This window comes from Passer domesticus, chromosome 1 (genome assembly GCF_036417665.1).
Source record: "Passer domesticus isolate bPasDom1 chromosome 1, bPasDom1.hap1, whole genome shotgun sequence".
Classification (NCBI taxonomy): Eukaryota; Metazoa; Chordata; class Aves; order Passeriformes; family Passeridae; genus Passer; species Passer domesticus.
In genome coordinates, this window is record NC_087474.1 from 5,753,086 (window position 1) to 5,771,555 (window position 18,470).

An 18,470-nucleotide genomic window follows, 5' to 3' on the forward strand; every position below is an offset into this window, starting at 1 on the left:
GTTGGAGATTGAGAGTCACCAGTGCAATGCCAGTTTTTACACTGACAATATAAATTACATCTCAACTTATACTGGTGAGATTCTCAAGTATTATATATTTAATTTAGTATATTAGTGAGATATCAGTTATCTAAGTATCTCCAGAAACATGACAGGAAAAGCCAAAACAGTTTGGAACTGCCTGGGTGAATCTAGGGCAGAAGCCTGAACGTAGCAAGCATTTTTCTGTTTACATTGTCTTGGGGTTTAAAGTGTGTTCACCTGCAATTTGGGATGGGTCCAAATGCTTTATGGGTTTGTTTTTCATTTTGTTGCATCAGAAAAAGAAATCTATATATAAACCTGGAAACCTGAGACCTGAGTTTCTTTTAGCTGTATGGATTTTAACCTAGCTGTACAACACATGCACACATGACATTAAGTCTCTGTCTCTTAACAGCTGTGAGGAAAACCTCAAAGATTTGCTCAGTACAGACAGACAGGTGTGCAAGGAAGCTGGAATAAGAATTCTGAGACCATTCTATTAGCTTAAAAGCTTCCTAATGGCAATCTGAAGGCCAACATTGCTAAGAAAGTTATTAGTTAACTTATTAATATGTTTATAAATTTTAATTTTTGTCATTACTGCATTAAAAACCAAAACCAGATCAAGACTTATATACAAATAGCAAATCTCTAGCAGTTTTCTTACAAGCAGTTAGAGGGTGCCTACTTCAAATTATCCCCTTTAAAGAGTGTGTGGTCACAGTTTTTATTGAAATATGTGGGAGCAGCTCTGATTATATCTCCTTGGCCCCTGTCTCCAGCAGGGACAAAATCCCACGTGGGTCATTCACATCCCTGACATGAGTGGTGTGAGGCAAGGACAAAGAAGGCAATGGGCTCTTCCCATGTGGGAATTTTGCCCAAGAGAAATCTTACAGGGGTTAAGTGCTGTGCTACTGTTTTCTCATTTGTAAACCAGGACTTACAAGCCTTCCCTGTTTCAAAGGGCTGTGGAATGATAAAGGTTTAACATAGATAGACTGCAGTAATAACATAATATGCTACATATCCATGGAACATTCTCTGGAAGCCTAACAGATTGAGACAAAAATGTTTTAAAAAGCCATAGCTGGAAAAGCAAAGCTGGCTTTTCCTTCTGTTCTGAGGCAGCTTTGGCAGGAAGAGCTATACTGCAGAGAGCACACCATAATTTTTCTGGTTAAAATGTGAAAGAAAGTAAGGACTGTGTTACAGGAACATGGCTCTGTAAAAGGATTAACTAAGAAAGCCCACTGCATGTGGTTTACACAAATATCACTGAGCCCACAGTGTCTCCTGGCTTTGTTCAGGCTGTCTCCTGACAGGTGGACACCCATTATCTACTATCTGCAAACAGATAAGCATTTAATTCTAGGTGAATGCTTTTGTCTCACTGAAGTCAGCAGAGCTCCCTGTGTACACATAAGGTGGTAATTTAAGTCCAGCCACAGGGTTAGATTTCTGGATCCTGACTATCACAACTTCAATATGTTCAGCAAATTACATGGCTCCAGCAGTGACCTGTAACAGCCAGGAACAGGCAGCAAGTGAATTTTATAATCAGGCCCTCAGCACCATACTGGACTGACCCTCCTGGTTTAAACTTTCCATGGCAGGGCAGTGTGCACAAGCACTGCTCTGAGAGAATTTCTCTCCTCTGTCTGCTTTTGCCAATAGTGTTGGCTAGTGAAGGTTGCTGTGTAAGGAAAAAAAAAATTCCCAGTTTACCCTCTCACTTCCAAGTCTTCATCCCTAGAACACACAGATTTAAAGGAACCTTTTGTGCAATACACAAAATAAAACAGCTGGCTGCCCACAAGGCCTCACCCAAGACAAAACAGTCACAGTCCTTCAGTTAATCTATCTTCCTGGCTCAGCCAGACGCCAAGGAATCCAGAGCCTCCCAGACTTCTGGGAAGCAAGTAAATATCATAAAATGCCACAGGTCAAACCATCAAATGCTGCTTTACTGCCCCTGATCCGGAGCTGTTGGGGAGCTGCTCGTCCTCAGGCTCACAGCTCCTGCTGATACTCTGGTGGCAGCACTAGCTGGCAGGATGCTCCTGCTGCTGCTGCTAGGAGTCTGTTGTTCCTCTTACCATAGGAAAAATGAAATCACCTCCCAAATTACATTCCAGAAAAAGCCAGGTAGCTGCAATTGCCCCTTTGTGAAAAAGGGGGGGAGAATGAAAAAAGCAAATGTGAATGTGTGTGTGTCCTTGGTCGAGTTTCTTTTCCTTCTTTTTTATATTTTTTTAAAATTTTTTTCCATTTAGGTGAATGGTTTTGGTATGTTGGAAGGAAAAAAACAGCCTTGGGCTAATACGTGCAGATTAAAAGGTGAAGTTGATGACTATCAAAAATACTTTGTGACCTAAAATGAAGCTCTGAGCCATCATGACAATTGGCTAAAAGGAAATTGAAGAATTAAACATTCTTGAAAGCACACAGTCATAGAATGGTTTGGGTCGGAGGGGACCTTTAAAGCTTATCTAGCCCCAGCAACATGCAGGAACATCTTCAACCAGATCAGGTTGCTCAGAGCCCCATCCAAGGTGACTCTGAATGCTTCCAGGGATGGGATATCCACCACCTCTCTGGGCAACCTGTGCCAGTAACTCACCACCCTCATTGTAAAACATTTCTTTCTTATAAATGTCCCCATCACAGTGACTTTGTCAGACAGACTACCCAAAACTTAAGTTCACTTGATCCCTGATTGCTTAAGTAGTTTTAACTTTGCATGGTCTGGCTTTCTCCATGGGGTGGAACACACAGGTTGATGGCAGAGTACCAGCAATACTCTCCACATTTCTTTGTTCTAAGTAGCAAAGACTGTTGGCATTTCAGCCCTGTGTTTCAGTTATGTATATGGATCTCTATCACTAGAAAATTAGAAAATCTCACAAACTCCTTATCCCATCACTATCTCCATTTCCTGTAAGTAAAGAATATCTTTTTATTCCCATTGAAGAGCTGAGGAATGCAGGTACAGTAAAATGATTTGTAGATGACAGTCAGTGGTCTAAGAAGAAACTGAGCATAAATCTACAGAAATCATGGTTGGAGGCCAAACCAGATGACCACATTTGAACCAAACAGAACTAAATTAAATAAAAGCTTTCCGTAGCACTCAGCACAATGTTATTTATGCCTTGAAACAGCATATCTATTTCCCAGATCTTCCTGTCCAATTATTTAAAGGCTTGGTCCAAAAGAGATAATATAGAGAATCTGACTGTCAAAAGATCGGCTGCCAGCTGCAGTCACCTGCAGGGACTGGGAAGAAAGACATGACTGATGATAGCATCAAGACTTTGGCTGAGATTGTTAAGCTTCATAAAGCTGTCATTGTTTGACAACGATGTCTGTTCCGTCTGCATCATGATGGAACCAGCAATGATCCATCCCTTGGATTGTACCCAAGGAAAGGCCAAAGAGAAACACTGAAAACAAAGGAAATGGGCAGACTACTGTTGCCTGCCTCTGCCCCCAGCCACAACCCACATGAGCTCAGTTTGTTGTTTTGGCAGGAGAGCGGGCACTGAATAAGCAAGAAGAGCTGAAACTGGCAGAACAGTCAGAAAAGTATTTAGAGTTGTTTATGTATGAATGATTGCAGGGTGGGAAGGGCAGACTTATTTGGATAGATCAGGTAAAGCCCTGGGGGCAGCGCTGAAAACAGAGCCCGTTGCAATCAGATGAGTAACACGATCCTGGACTGCTTTCTCTTTTCCCTCTGTGCACACTCCAAGTTGCAGTCAAGCTTTGCCTTGGAGTCCTTTTGAACGTTTCATTCACAGGTATTTGTTAAATCCTGCTGTAGCCCAGAGGATGCCTACCACTTTAATCCTCTATTAATAACTCAGATTTTTGGTGCTGTAGCCAAGGTTCGCTTGCTGACTCTCAGCCTCAAGAGGCCTTGGAATATTTGGATGGAATATTTCCCTTCCCCTGATTTCATTACAAGAGTGATACTTGGCACTTCTCTACTCTTCTAAAGGAGGGACAGGTCCATCACTGGTAGCATAAGTGTGACAACACCATCCATGCTTAATTGCATTCAAACTCAGAGTAGTAAACACAGAAACATGCAAATGCAATGTTTGTTTTGCAGAGTTATAACCTGACTGAGAAACTATTACCACTTGAAGCGTTCACCATTGCCTTTGTTGTGGGGATTATTCCTTTTGTAAACACAGCCACTGTGGGGCAGCAAGACATCAGCATTCAATGGAGTGTGCTTTGCCTCTCCCAGGATCCAGAAGAGGCTGGAAACTCTGCTACCCTCTGCCTGCAGGCAACTGGGACGATGCAAATGTTAACACCCTTTGCTGTAAGCACATTTCCCCGGTCAGGGTGACTTGGTAACTTGGGAATCATGATAGATTTTGAAGGTAATGTTGAGATAAGGTAGCACCAAAACTGCTTTAAGTAGTTTATATGTCAATTCTGAGAGAAGATGTCAACAACTCATAGCTCGAGGACGTTTGAACTTCACTCGTGCACGGTGCCAGATCCTGCGTTCTCAGGAGGCTCACGCCTACATGCAAACAGACAAGTTGCTATTTGCTTTTGCCTTTTTCCCAGAGGAAGTGATGGTGCCAGACAAGTGTGAGCAGACCAAGCTCATTCAGTGTGTCTGGCTGTGTGGTTTGTAACTCTGCAAGTGGAAATGGTGAGCACTCCCACCACACTCCGCTCATTGCCCAGGGACACAGAAGGGAGACTCTAATCCAGGAGAGCAGGAGATCCCCCTATGCACATCAAGTCTCCAGACTCAGACCACAAGCTCTTTCTGAACCTGAATCAGGCTTTTATTGGAATTCTCACCACTCTTCATTGCCCTGGATTCCTAGAGCATTTGCACTCAGCCTAAATGAAGATTTGGACCCCAGCTGAAGAAGGGGAATTGTAACCCATACAAGTTTGATAATGGAGAGAAAACTACTGGAGCTCATAACTATCATTTAGAGACATAAGTAAACTAAAACAGTACAGAAGCTATTTTTTTCCAAGTTGGGTCTTACCATCAAAATGAGGAGAAGGAGACTATTAAATCTGGTTTGGATAAAACAGAAGGTTCTATCTACCTCCTTGCTAAAAACAGGAAATCAGATGTTATCATCACTCCTGAGGATGAATTTTGAGGAGATCTCTGACATAAAGTACTACCATGTTTCTGTGTGCTGTGACAACCTTTCTCATCTTCCACTTGAAAAAACAAGATTTTCTGACTTTAAATATAGTCAATAATGATTATGAGTTTTATTTAATGCAAGTTGGTTACTGAGCAAGAAAACAATCAATTTTAATTTTCAGTTTATCTCTGTAATGTAAGAATTTTCTAAACCTTTCTTTGCCCTGTAAACATAAATCACAAGGAATAAAACCTTTAGTTCAATCAAAAGTTGTGCTTCTTGTTAGGCTTCTACATTAATTGTCTAATCATGTGAAACAAGCAGAATAAATAGATTCACTTAGTGAGCCTGGACATGAGGGAAAAAAGGAGGAAGAAAAAAAATCCCAAACGTCACAATAATGGAAATTGCTTTGATTTTTTTCTGTAGGTGTCAAGATATGAGAAGTGGACACTGAAGTTGTCCTTAGATAAGTCTCCCACAGTAAGAGTTAACTAAGTTAAATCAGTGTTACAGACTACATGATAAAGAGCCATGGGTTTAAGTGTACAAGTTTGAATGTGAGAAACAGCCTGGACACGACAGTACAGAGCTCTCTGCAGGTTAAAGGATCTTCTCTCTTTGCACAATCTGAGACAGTAAAGAAGCCACTTGCCTTCTCATTCAGAACACCATGGACATGAAAAATATTGTTCATATATGATTTCTTTTCTCCCTTTTCTTTTCTATGGGACATTATTGGATACAGAGATCTGAAGCTTTATGTTGGGTTTTGTCTTAGTCGTGTCTAGGGAGTAAATACTTTTCCATGTTAAATATACACATATAAAATACTTGGAAAGAAAATTTTTTAAGATTGTAGGTAAAATGTCTTCCTTTTAACACTAGCCAATTGATGCCAAAATGATTTTTGCCTTTTTTTCTTTTATATATTCTCTATATTCTTTACACGTCTATTTGTAGCTCTGTAGCCTATTATTGTATTTGTAGCTAGCTCCAGTACTTTTCCCTCCCTCTTCCCTACCCTGACAGGCAGAAAGACAAAACACATTCCAGAGTCTCCAAACCCTGTGGTCCAAGGCTCCTATCCTATCTTGGCTCTCTGGCAGCCAAGGTTGAAACCAGCTCTTTTCACAAAAAAAGTTCATTCCTATCTAAAAGGGGGCTGCAGAAGTTGTGGAACCAAAAAGGGGGAATTACCTCATCACTGATGCTTCTAATTGGTGACTCTTGTCAATTATGCTAATTTGCTAAATTTATAGAACTGTATTCAGCCTATGTGGTATGGACACTTTTCCATATCTGCCCCTTGGAGGCCTCCATTAGAAACCAGCCTTTATAATATCTCCTATACTAATATTGTCTTGGAAGTGTCTTGCTTTATTTCTAGATCTTTAAGGCATCAAGTTAATACTTCACACACATGGAAAAGATTTTTTGGTTTGTTTTTGACTAGTATAAAAAGTATCAAAGCATTAAAAATGATTTGATTTTGAAAATGAAGGATATATGTAATGCTGCTGATCACCAGCTTTTCCTCACCCTTTGAAAGGTAAAATAGTTACAAAAATTGATGGACTGAACCTAACTGGCTATCAAAAACCCTACACTGGTTTTAAATTCAATTTGAAATAGGTAAATTTGAGATGCAACAGCCCCTTTATGACAACTTCCCAACACACTGATCACCAGATTGTACATCAAAACACGTGCTGTAGTGAACTTCTGCCAAGGAAGTGAAAATAAAGCTGACTGGGAGATTACCTGAGTGTGTTCAGGCTGCTCAATTTGCTTCCCCAGTGCACTGTTGTGGGGACCCACCTAGTGAAACCATGAAGAATTGCACCAGTCCAGAACATGAAAGAACGGGAATACTGAGCCAAGGAGACAAATAACTGAAAAATATAATTTAGGATATTGCAAGTGGTGAAACATGTGGCAAGACGAGAGAGACCACAAATTCCAGCCAACCTACAGTCACCATCTGGTAGTGCTTTGTAACTCTCAGATAACTTGGGTTCAAAATCTGGTGTAGCAGAAGCTTGCATTTAGGAGAATGGATAATATATTTTGGTTTAACTCAAACTGGTGCACTGCCAGACAACATGTTTGGAACTTGTGCTCAGCATTGCCAGCCTGAGCACTAACAAAACCCGGAGTTGGTTTTTGTAAAATCAGAAGAATGGCTTTGTTAAAAAATACTAGAAGCTATTTCCCTTTGTCTCTTCACTTATTTTTTACTTTTTAATTTGACTCTGTAGGATAAGCCATCATTTTATGTATTTGTCAAATCTTTAAGGCTTTATTCCTGTAATCACAAGAACTGGAGGCTTTCATTACAATGAAAGCTGAAATTTTTATTTTCTTTCTTTTGGCAACAAAGGCTGTAAGAACACCACCAGGATTGTTTGGTTTACAACAGATTTTTATGCAATAAAGTGCTGAAATGAAATTTTGTTAGCCAGTATTTATCTGTTCAAAGGGATTTTGCCTTCATTTCCTCACTTCCCTGCCCTCACTTATTTAATTCACAAGAGAACCAAAGGTTTCATTAGTAAAAAAATGTCCAAAATATGTAGACATTAAAATCAGATACCTGGCTCAACCACTGGCATTTTCTCTTAATGATATGAAATTACATACTCTTTTTTTTTTTTTTCATCACAAGGGCATACAAAAAGTATTGAGATCTGGATTAATTTAATTATGAAAATAGTTTATAATACTCTTTTTCTCCTTGAATGAATTAATAAACACATTTTGTTTTGTCATCCTTCAAAAGAGAGTTGCAAATATTAAATTCCAGTTGAATTGTGAATGGGTAATTTATAGTGCAGGAGCTCCTCCTCAAACTCTTAGAATCCCCTGCTTTTGATTCTGCTCTTGTCTATACATATTTAGGTCCTTATGGTTTATATGACTTTATTTCTTGATAAATTCTGGATAATCAACACCACAGAACAACCTCCTAGCATCTAGAACTGCCACTTAAGTTTGGAGAAGAGCCATCCATACCAATTTAGAGGCAACAGAATTCTAATTTCTCTTACCCCAATCACAGTTTTCTTTTCTCTTCCTTGACAAGAAAATCCTGACTTTTCTAAGTCCTCCATTTGCCAACCAGCCTAATGTCAGACCTTAAAATATTTCCACTCCTTTCTCTTCTTATCCTATTCAAGATACTACTGCTACTTACTGGCATTTCTGAAACAAATGATACTTTACTTCAAATTGTACCTGAAATCCAGGGCTGCTGTAAGAGCATGTCCCAGTAGTCACTGCACCACTCCCTGGGACACAGGGACTCTCCTCAGGGCTCTGGATTGCACACAAACATCAAGGCACACAGGCCATACTTGATTGCTACCTTCCCAGCCACTGCTGTCCCTGAGAGCAAGGGGAGCAGGCATTACTGTCAGAGCACTGGTTCTTGGGAACAGTGATTTTTTACCCCAGTAGTAGGAACAGAAATCCTTGCTCTCTAAAGCCTTCCTCTTGGGCTTCTATTCCTTCCTTCCCCTCTGCTGAGTTCCTTCTCTCCCGTTCCTTTCCAGCTTCTTCCTCTTCTTAGCAGCTCCAAACAAGAATTTTTTAGGAAAGAAGAAGAAGGAAGAAGACAGAGTATACTGGCATTTGTGGTGAGAGGAATTCAGACACATGGCAAGTTTGGGGATCCCCACAACCCTCACAAAGCTCTCTGTCAAAGAGACATCACGGTGAAGAATGGAGGCCCATCAAAGCCTCTCCAACCTCCCTTCCATCTATAGCATCCATAAAATGCTGCTGACCTCTTTCCCAGCTAGATCCCCATCACCACAAAGCCTCTAACCCCTACTGCTGAAAATGTTACCTAAATCTGAGTAGCTTACAACTTATTGTAAATGGCAGTTAGATGCTCAATGGCATTGCTACCAATCCCTCCTCTGCAGCTTTATGTCCTTACACAGCTTCCTGTGCCTTTTGCACTTCCTTATCCTCTGTCAATACTTCAGGTGCTCTGTCCTGGTGCTTTCTCCTGCTCTGACCATGTACAATGGCTCAGCAGAAATACATCAGGGGGCATCTCACAGCTCACACAGAATTCTCTCTGCTACTAACATGCTATTCCCTAGAACAGCACAATATCTATTCAGGATAAATTTCTGTGGTATTTATCTTCCAATCTCACCATTTTCCTTAGGCAGTTCACTTTCAGAGCTTGGCATTTTCAGATAGTGAAATAATGGTTTCCTCCAGTCATTCATTTAATTTAATAGGCCCCAAAATTGCCTTGAGCATTTTAATCATACCAATCTTGTTCATGCTAAAATAAGGAGTAAATTTACATCTAACTGCACAGCTCTTGGGTACTGTATAGACCAATTAGAACACTTATTTTTGTTTTCATCATTTATTGAAATAACATCTATGACACTTCTAAAACTTGCATTTTAGAAATACTGGTTTTTACAGCCTACTCTAACATATTTCTCTGGTAGACCACAAGTTAGTGGTGCAACAAAGAGTACCTTGCTGATGGGGATTTTTTTTTTCTTGTTTTGCTTTCAATTTGCTTGGGAATTTTGAGAGAGGTCAGGCATCCCTGCATGTAGTGATATTTAATTGCCCAACAAGAAACTGTGTTTGGCTGCAAATGGTTCTAATCTAAAATAAATAATATAAAGTAGGCACAGGTTGTGAGAGTAAGAATTTTATCAACGTAGTGTATACCACAAATGAAGACACCAAACAACAAATCCAGATTTATGGAGAGAGTGCCTCAAGGGACAGTCATGTCTCCTAATTCTTGTCCTCTTAGCTATAAGAATGTAATTTCCTCTGCAGTTTCTCACTGTGCATAAGGTAGGAAACACAACTACTCCTGAATTTCACATATTCTTTGAAAAAACAATACAAAGATGAGTTTTACTGCAAACATATGTCAGGCCTCTGAAAAAGAAGAATGATTCAAAGTACAAGTTTGTAAATCACTGTCTGATTGCTTATGAAAATTGTCAAGTTGTGAAATTTTTTTAGCATGTGTTATTGAAACAGACAAAAAAAAGACAAATTGGAGGAGGGAAGAGAAGAAAAAGAAGAAGGGTACCACTGTGATTAAAATTGCTACAGAGAAGCAGGAACTACCCCCAGTTAGTGTGAATCAGAATAATTTTATCAATTTTATAAAACCAATGGGAAAAATAGATCTAAAATGGAACTACGAATATTACTGGATAACCACCCTTTCCTTGTTTCACATACATCCTTTTTATGCATTTCTCAGTTCTAGGAAAGTGAAAGCCCATTCCTGAGAATGCAGGAAAAATCCTCTAGTATGAAAAAGCAAAATGGCTCAGCATCCTATTGTACAACAGATCTAAGGCTAAGGTTGAGATATCTTTTGATTAAAGATTATACCTCTTGTGAGAAAAAAAGAGCAAAATAAAACCCTGTATAACAGAAATGCCACAATTCAGGCTTGGAGTCCTAGTCTCAGTCTGAACTCTATCTAACCCCAGTTTGTGTGACATAACTAAAGGTTTTGTCAGACTGTTCAGGAAGTTTGAATATTTCTTAGATACTTACCTATGAAAATGACATTTTAGAAGTTTTCATCAAAACAGGAAGAGAGTGATGCAACAGAAAAAGCACTGAAGGACTCAATTCTATTTTTTTTTGTCTGCCAATGCTTTGTTGGATGACCTGGAACAAACAACTTCATCTTTCTGTGCTTAACTGCCACATCTGTAAAAAGAAGATAATGAGGCTGAACTCCTCTGCAAATAAACTTTTTTCCTTCTCTTATCAGGGAGTTGAAACAACGACGGAAGGAAACTCTTGGTAGAGTTGTAATATAGTTCACTGGTAAAAAGCCAATTCAATTATGTGATTTCTTGGGTTTATGGGATTGTTTTCATTCTCAAACTTTGCAAAACAGTCCAAAGTGGAAAAGAAATCAGCCCAGGTTGGCCCAGACTCCAGAGCCTGTGAAGTGATCTGAGCACAGTTGAGCAACACTGGACAGAATGTTTGGCTAATTACCTCCCTCCACAGATTCCAAGGAAAGTTTTATTTCAGGAAAAAGAAATTCTAGAAAATGTAGCGTCTCACTCAAAGATCTTAAGAGTGAGAACTTATGAACATGAAAACTAGATGGAATTTAGACAGCAACACCTCGAAGATAAAACACAACTCTTCCACAGTTCTGGAGAGACTCTACAGAAGAGCTTAAAAGTTTTAAGTGCAGAAAAATAACACAGCCTGGGTTGGAAAATGAAGGACAAAAATGTGAAGGGAATTGAAGAGAGCATGACAACACTTCTCTGTATGCTCAGTACTGCAATCCTTGCTAAGACAAAACAACTCTTAGCAAGATCCTCAGATCTGTGAATTCTCCCAGGCACTGTATGTCACACAACTGGCTCCTTCCTCGTATTCCTGCAGATTTTAGGGCCACATCACACATGCTCATTATTCCAGCTTACTATTTGTTTCCTGCTTCATTAGGATGGGTTAATATATTTAGCTAGTTTGTAGATCTTATCTGTGTCTTGTGTATGGGAAAAGGGAGAGAACCTGTTTATTGTAATGTATTCTAATCTCTGTCTGAGCAGGATATTTGGGAGCACAATGTTCTCCTGGCACCAGGAATGCTAGAAGGAAGTACTTATTATTTATTATTTGTTATTATTTATTGCAGTATCAAAGCATTCTGTCAATAATTAGCAAATGTGTAGGAACACAGCTGGTGCCCAATGATGTTTGAAAAAAGCTTCACAGCTTGTTGTAGGATGTCCAAAAAAGAAACTCTTGAACTTGCTGACTTGTTTTGTTAGAACTTTCATCAGCCCCAGAGGACAGCATTAGTGCTAAAAGTTTTTTATTTCCAACAAGAAAATGTAAATAATTTGAAGCATGAGAGACTGAGGAAAAAAGTGATTCAGCATTCCAAAACTCATTTAATTATCATCTGGCTTTTCTAGTTATCCTTCTTTTTGATTTCTTTGCCCTGAATCTTAGCCTAAATTCTTCTACGAATAGTTGTGCTACTCTAACAAGACCTAACTGGTCTGATTCACAGATGACAGCATGCAAAGCCTGTCATCAACCAAATTTGTTTTGATTTCTCTTTGTGGAAGGAAAAAAAAATTAAAATCCCTTTCAGCTACAGGATTGAATGGCTTAGGAATTGGCCATTCTGGGTGTCAGCAGCAGTACCTGTGGCTGCCCCAGAACTCTTGGCCATTGGGTGTCTTCCAGGCTGAGGGAGTCATGTCACCGTGTTCCAAGTGTCACTCCAAATCCATGCACCATGACACAACACACTATCACTAATCCTTCACACAAGCCTCATTACCAACAGTAATTCAGGATGGCTTTTCATACATAATCTCTTGGGTTCTTCCCCCAAATCAATACTTGCTGAATCAACTCACTGGTCCGACTACCTAAGGAAACTTCAGGAGACAGCATGAAAAGCTAAGCAATAGTCCCTCTGTACAGCTGGCAAAACCTACAAGTTCTGACACCTTGACCGAAGTGTCCCCACGCCAATGTCCTCATCTGCATGCAAATTCCTCCTGCAGTCGCTACAGAGCTACTGAGTACAGCTGATGGAGCAAGGAGCTGTTCAGCTGCTCAGAGTACACTGATCTATCTGCCTGGAGGTGGTCTGAACTGCTTGCTGTGCAACCACGAGCAGGGTTCAGCTTGCCAACCATCTGTGCCCAGTGACAGCCGTGGTGGACTGAGATACCAACAACTTCCATGACATATTTCATCCAGAACAGCTTTTTTGGATGCCTGCTGCTTCTTGGAGCAGGAGGCCAGGTAGAAAATTCCTCAGTGCCTAAACTGGCACTCGGTGCCTGCATTTATGTAACTAAATCCCACATTAATTCTCTGCTGAGTATAAGGGGAGCTTAGACATCTGGTTCACATGGAGACACCTACACATGGAAAACCAAATTTAGGTGCCTTAATCTGCTGGCTGAATCCACCCCTTTACTTGGAGATTTCCTCAGCTGGCAGCTGCATTAGCATTATGCTTAAGAGGCTTCAGTGGACATTTTTCTCATTTCCATTTCTAATCCACTCATGAGAACATTTATACTTTTGGCCTCTCTGATACACTTGCAGCAATTTACAACTGTAACTCTAGAGAAAACATACTTTATTTTATTTATTTTAAATTTATTGCCTGGAAATTCCACTCAGGACATCTAAATCTTTTGCTACAAGAAATACAGAATTCACTTTTTCTATTACAACAGATTTTTTGACCACTATTGCAACCACATTCCTTCATGGTCTTTTTCCTAATTAAACCATTAAAGTGCATTCCAACTTTTTTTTAAGGAAGGAATTCCAATCAGTTCATTGCTTTTCTTTGTACCTTGGTGCTTTAGGGAGAATTCCACACAATATTCAAGATGTGCAAGCATTTTTGATTTTACAAATCTTCCCATCTTGTTCTATATTTTGGTTTTAATGTACTGAACATCCTTTTTGCCTTTTCACCTGCTCCAAAGCACAGAATTGATGCCTTCAATAGATGAGCCACAAGAGCTCCATAGATTCTTTCCTGAGTGCTCCTAATAAATTTAAGGGTATGTGGGATGTCTTTGTTCTACAGGCGTTTCCTTGGTGGTGGATAACAGTGCCTCCTATTCAGACATCTGTTTTTGCAAAGCTATTTAGAATATATCCCTTTGAGATCTCCACCCACTGTCAAATTTGATGCATATAGCCCAAGGTTTCAGAAGCACTTGAGGAGAGACAGCAGAACAGATAAACCTGTATACATATTCTGAGTTGTCATTTGACCTTATTTCCTTGGGAAAGAAGGCAAAAACCTCACATCAAGTGGTCTTCAGCAAAAGTAGCAATAAGAAGGAAGAGGTTTGAGAGCAACCAGACAAATGTCCTGCTTCCTCAAACACTCCAAATAAACTCTCCAGCACTTGCAAGGGCTTTTCTACGCCACTCAAAACCAGAATCACTCAGAAACTCTACTAGGGGATGTGGAGACTGACTTCACTCATAGACAACCTGTAGGCAAACAATTGCAACAGGAAACCACTGAAACAAATGCAAGTCCTCCCAGTTATTGAAAGAACACTTGGAGTTTCCTCCAGTCTTCTCTATCACAGCTGGTCAACAAGCACTACCCATCAGCTGGAGAAATTTGTTCCAAACAATTTGGATTTGGAAAAAACAATACACATTAATTCTGTTTGGTTTTGGGGACATTTGCCTCTTTTTTCACGAAGTAGATGGGTCAAGCTAAGAAAAGAGACAGGACTTAAAGAATATCTTTTGTAGCTGACTGTCCATTTCCCTTGTGTAATTTCTGTGTCCAAGACACGTCAACAACAGAAATGAAATTTCAGTGCTTGAGTAAATATGGAACCCAAATTTTGACTCCAACCCACACTGACACAGGATTACTTTGGGTTATGGCTTCTTGCCAGGACTGTTATAAGAGTTCTTGCCTCTTGCTGTGAGCACATAGGAAGTGGGTCAATTAGTGAACACTAAGGAGTTATCACAGATCTTATTAAGCAATTGGGCTGGACAGATTATCATTATCAGGAATTTTGAGAGGTAAAACACATCTCAAAGACCTTACAGTAAATGACACAAAACAGTATAGGTTTATTAATTGTGTTAATAAAATGATAATCCAAGCACCAGGGAAATTCTTATCAATAAGAATTAAAAGAGATTAAATACCGGAATTACAAGGTGGGCAACAACTGGCCAAATTAGGACTTCCAGGATAATGGTTCTGCAGAAACCAGATATCATATATGCTGAGGTTGCTTTTACCTAAAAGAGCTTAACACACACTTGCAGTCCTTGGCCTAAATTATTATGAGACAGAGATCAAAGGTGCATGTTAACCATTATGAAGCAGGAATTCTGAAAAGCTGTCTGATGGGGGGCTGACTGTGTGGCTATCTCATTTAACTGCACCTTGCTTTCATCCTGATCCCTGCTACCTCCTTGCCATCCACCTACTAACCCCTCCACAGGCTGTAACTCCCTTTTTTCTCACTGCAGCTTCTGATTACGGATTGCCTTTTTGCCCTCTGTACTCTAATGCTGCAGCTACAGCTCTTTGACAGGTTCTGGGTTCTGCTCTATTTTTGTTATTATAAAGCACCTTGCCATAATCTCTGGATATTGAGGGCAATATCCACCAAAGAATGGGCTTGGATGTGTCAACCCAGTTTAATTTCCACTTCAATAAAATAAAATCTGCCGTATTCAAGGTGTCATTTTGGGAGCTCAAGTTCTGTAATGTGGGTATTTATAAAATAAGCTCCCAGTCCTGACTGTGCTGTGCAAATCTGACATAAAGTTTGTTCTTAAACCTCATCGGGGTTTACAAACCCAACATGCCTTCCAGTTTCACTCCTTTGCCTGGAGAAACAACACCTGCCAAGTCAGTCTTGCACAAAGATGGATCTGTGGTGTGGTGGGTTTAGCCAGCCAGTTGTTTGACCCTTTACTCTGGATATCAAAGATCTGAGGTTTCAGCATGACTCCCCACCTGTGAGGATGTAAATATTGTCGCTATGGAAGCACATTAACTGCCAATCTCAGGTTATTTCAGTGTAGTTGTTGTAGATTTTCCTCTGCTATCTCCCTCTTCCAGCTGAAGAAAGCAACCCCTTCACATTCCCTACCGCAACTCAACCTACAGGGTGAGGGATCCATGGCTGGTCTGCCCAGACATCCTCCACCCTGACCTACTCACCTTTTTCCCCCTTCAAAGCCCCTGGACAAGAACAGGGACTGGAGTATCTCTTTTATCTCTTTTATCTCCTGATTGCAGGAGCTGGTCCTGTTGAGTGTAAAGACTGAGAAGAGGTCTCATTAATACACAGAAGTATCTCAGTGGTGGGTGTCAAGAGGATGGCGCTGGACTTTTTGGTGGTGCCCAGCAACAGGACAAGAAGCAATGGCCATAAACTAAAATACAAGAAGTTTAACTTCAAGATGAGTAAGACCTTCTTTACATTGAGGGTGGCAGAGCACAGGCGGATCAGCTGCCCAGGGAGGTCATGGAGTCTCCCCTCACTGCATCCAAACCCACCGGGACACATTCCTGTGACACCTGCTCCATGTGAACCTGCCTTGGGCTGGATGGGACCCAAACAATTCCGTGACTCTGTACTTTCATGGGGACATTTAAGGCCGAAAAGCCCGAAACAAATATTCGAGGGGCTGGAAAAGGCTTTAATCGTCTCAGAGAGCTGCCAGACACCGAGTAAACCCAGTGGGATGAGCAGAGACATTCAGAGCAAATCTGAGGGGAGGAAAGGAGTAAAAGCCGCACATCCACAGCCCTGCACTCCTGATTCCCCTCACAGCTCGGCAAAATGGATGCAGGACACAGCGCCACAGCGCCTCTGCTCTACCCCTCAGGGCTCGCCATGTTCTCCGGCTGCCCCAGCCCCGCCTGTCATGGCGGCGGAGGAGGAGGAGGAAGAGGAGGAGAATAGGGAGGAGAAGGAGGAGGAGGCAGCGGTCACATGGCGCCAGCGCCGCCACAGCGGGCGCGGGGCGTGCGAAGGGGCGATGCCACCGCCGCGGTGAGTGCGGGGCTGAGCGGGACACGGGCCGCGGTGGCGGCGTGAGGGGAGGCGGCCCCGGCGGGGGAACCGGCGCCGGGGTGAGGGGCAGCCCGGGGGTGTGGATGGGGGCGTCGGGCTCTCTGTGCCCGGTGGTGCTCGGTCATAGATTGGACTCGGTGATCTCAGAGGTCTTTTCCAACCTCGCGGTGTGATTGTGTTTTCCCGCCTGCCCTGAGGCAGCGGTTGCTGAGCCCCAGGGGCTGGTGCGGTGCGGGGCTGCTCCGCTCCGGGTCTCGGTGAGGTGACAGCGAGAGGCTGCCCCGGCCGGGTCCCCGCCTGACCCGGCCCCTTGCTGGGGGCTCCTGGTTTAACCTGACCCCGGGGGGACCGAGGGGCTGCAGCAGGGTGTGCTACACGGGATGGGAGATAACGTAATTACTGTTTCTTATACTCTTTAAATGCATGTGAAGGCGCAGCAGCAGCCCGGCTGCAGGTAGACTGAAACTCTGCAAGTCTGACCTGAAATGTGAGGAGCGCTGCGCGTTGGTGTTGCTGGCGCTGCTCCGTTCATTGATTCGTTTGTAGGGCGAGGTCAGGCATTGCATTTTGGAGTGCTGTGTGACCCCGTGAAGTATTAAAGCTATCTTTCCTTTATGACTGGGAATTTTTTTTTAAAACCGTTTCTTCCCTCTTCCCCCCTCCTGCCCCCCGCCTCGTCCTCCGCTCCCTCCTTATTCTTCAGTATATACTTATATGCAACACTGAGGCTTCTCTCTTCCTTTTAGCAAATATGTGCTATTCTTCGTGACTGGTCTCCAGCTCTTTAGTCAGTTCATTTTTGCCATGTGGTATTTTTATTTTTTTGTGTCTGTGTTAAAGCTTGTTCGGAAAGCTGCTGCAGAACATACTGGAGCAGATGGGCTGTCTCAAAGTTACTTGCAAGCAAGGGACTAGAGAACCTTTAATCTGCCTTGCAAGAAAGCAAATGGATCTAAATAAGCCACCAAAAGCCCTGTGCTGCTTGTAGTGGGGGACTTGGCAGGTCAGAATTCCCTGCTGTAAGGTGGTACTGGAAGCAGGCATTGTGTTTAGAATCCACCTTTCCAGACAGCTGTTTCCCCTTTGTTCACATCCTCACAGGTGTCAGCCTTAAAACTGCTGTTGAAAGTAATTAGAACACTGATGCTCTCTATTACAGCACCTCTGCCAAGCTGTTTCCTGAGTTGTTTTTAATATCAGTTGCAGGGCCGCTGCAGTAAACCCTACAGGACTTTAATTATGTTATTAAAGTGCAGCCCCTACTCTTCCATAGAAAAAAATAATATCTCATGCCCTGGCTTTGTTGCTGTTCTGTAAACAGTGTTTTCTCCATTTGGGTATTTGGAGCATTGCTTTCTGTTCAAAGGAAGGGTGAAATCTCTCAGTAATTGTGCAGGTGGACAGGGTTGTTAGCACTCTGCTAACGTGCTGTTTTTCCCTGGAAAATGTATTTCAGCATAAGATCAAATCCCTTCTCTCCTTAGAAAGAGTAGTCTGTAAGTTACATTAAGCATTCTTGCATGCTTTATGGGCTGGGATCTGTTTTTGTTTTATTTTCCTTTCCTATGGATGTCCTCTTAATAGGAAACGATTCCTGGGTATCTCTGATTAGCTTAAGCTGATCCAAATACAGACTGTGCCCAGGAAAGGATGGTACCAGTCTCTTCCTGCAGTATGTTTCTGCCATGCTACCCCATGGAGA

The 18,470-nt window shown here is 41.7% G+C and overlaps 1 protein-coding gene and 1 long non-coding RNA gene across 7 annotated transcripts in view; one reads left to right on the top strand and one right to left on the bottom strand.

The window, feature by feature from the left end:
• The window catches only part of LOC135308069 (uncharacterized), a 25,164-nt gene extending 7,795 nt beyond the window's left edge, over positions 1-17,369 (bottom strand). Inside the window, exons 1-2 of one of the 3 annotated variants that reach the window (XR_010368640.1) lie at positions 17,249-17,369; positions 10,731-10,889 (exon numbers count right to left, since the gene is read on the bottom strand). This is a non-coding gene — a long non-coding RNA (uncharacterized LOC135308069). The other 2 variants (XR_010368659.1, XR_010368625.1) reach the window with 2 other exon arrangements.
• The window catches only part of GALNT11 (polypeptide N-acetylgalactosaminyltransferase 11), a 43,217-nt gene continuing 41,417 nt past the window's right edge, over positions 16,671-18,470 (top strand). For 2 of the 4 annotated variants that reach the window (XR_010367691.1, XM_064431232.1), the window contains exon 1: positions 16,671-16,747. The gene's annotated coding sequence lies outside the window, so the exon portion shown is untranslated. Of the gene's footprint in view, positions 16,828-18,470 lie in introns of all 4 variants that reach the window. The other 2 variants (XM_064431305.1, XM_064431537.1) reach the window with 2 other exon arrangements.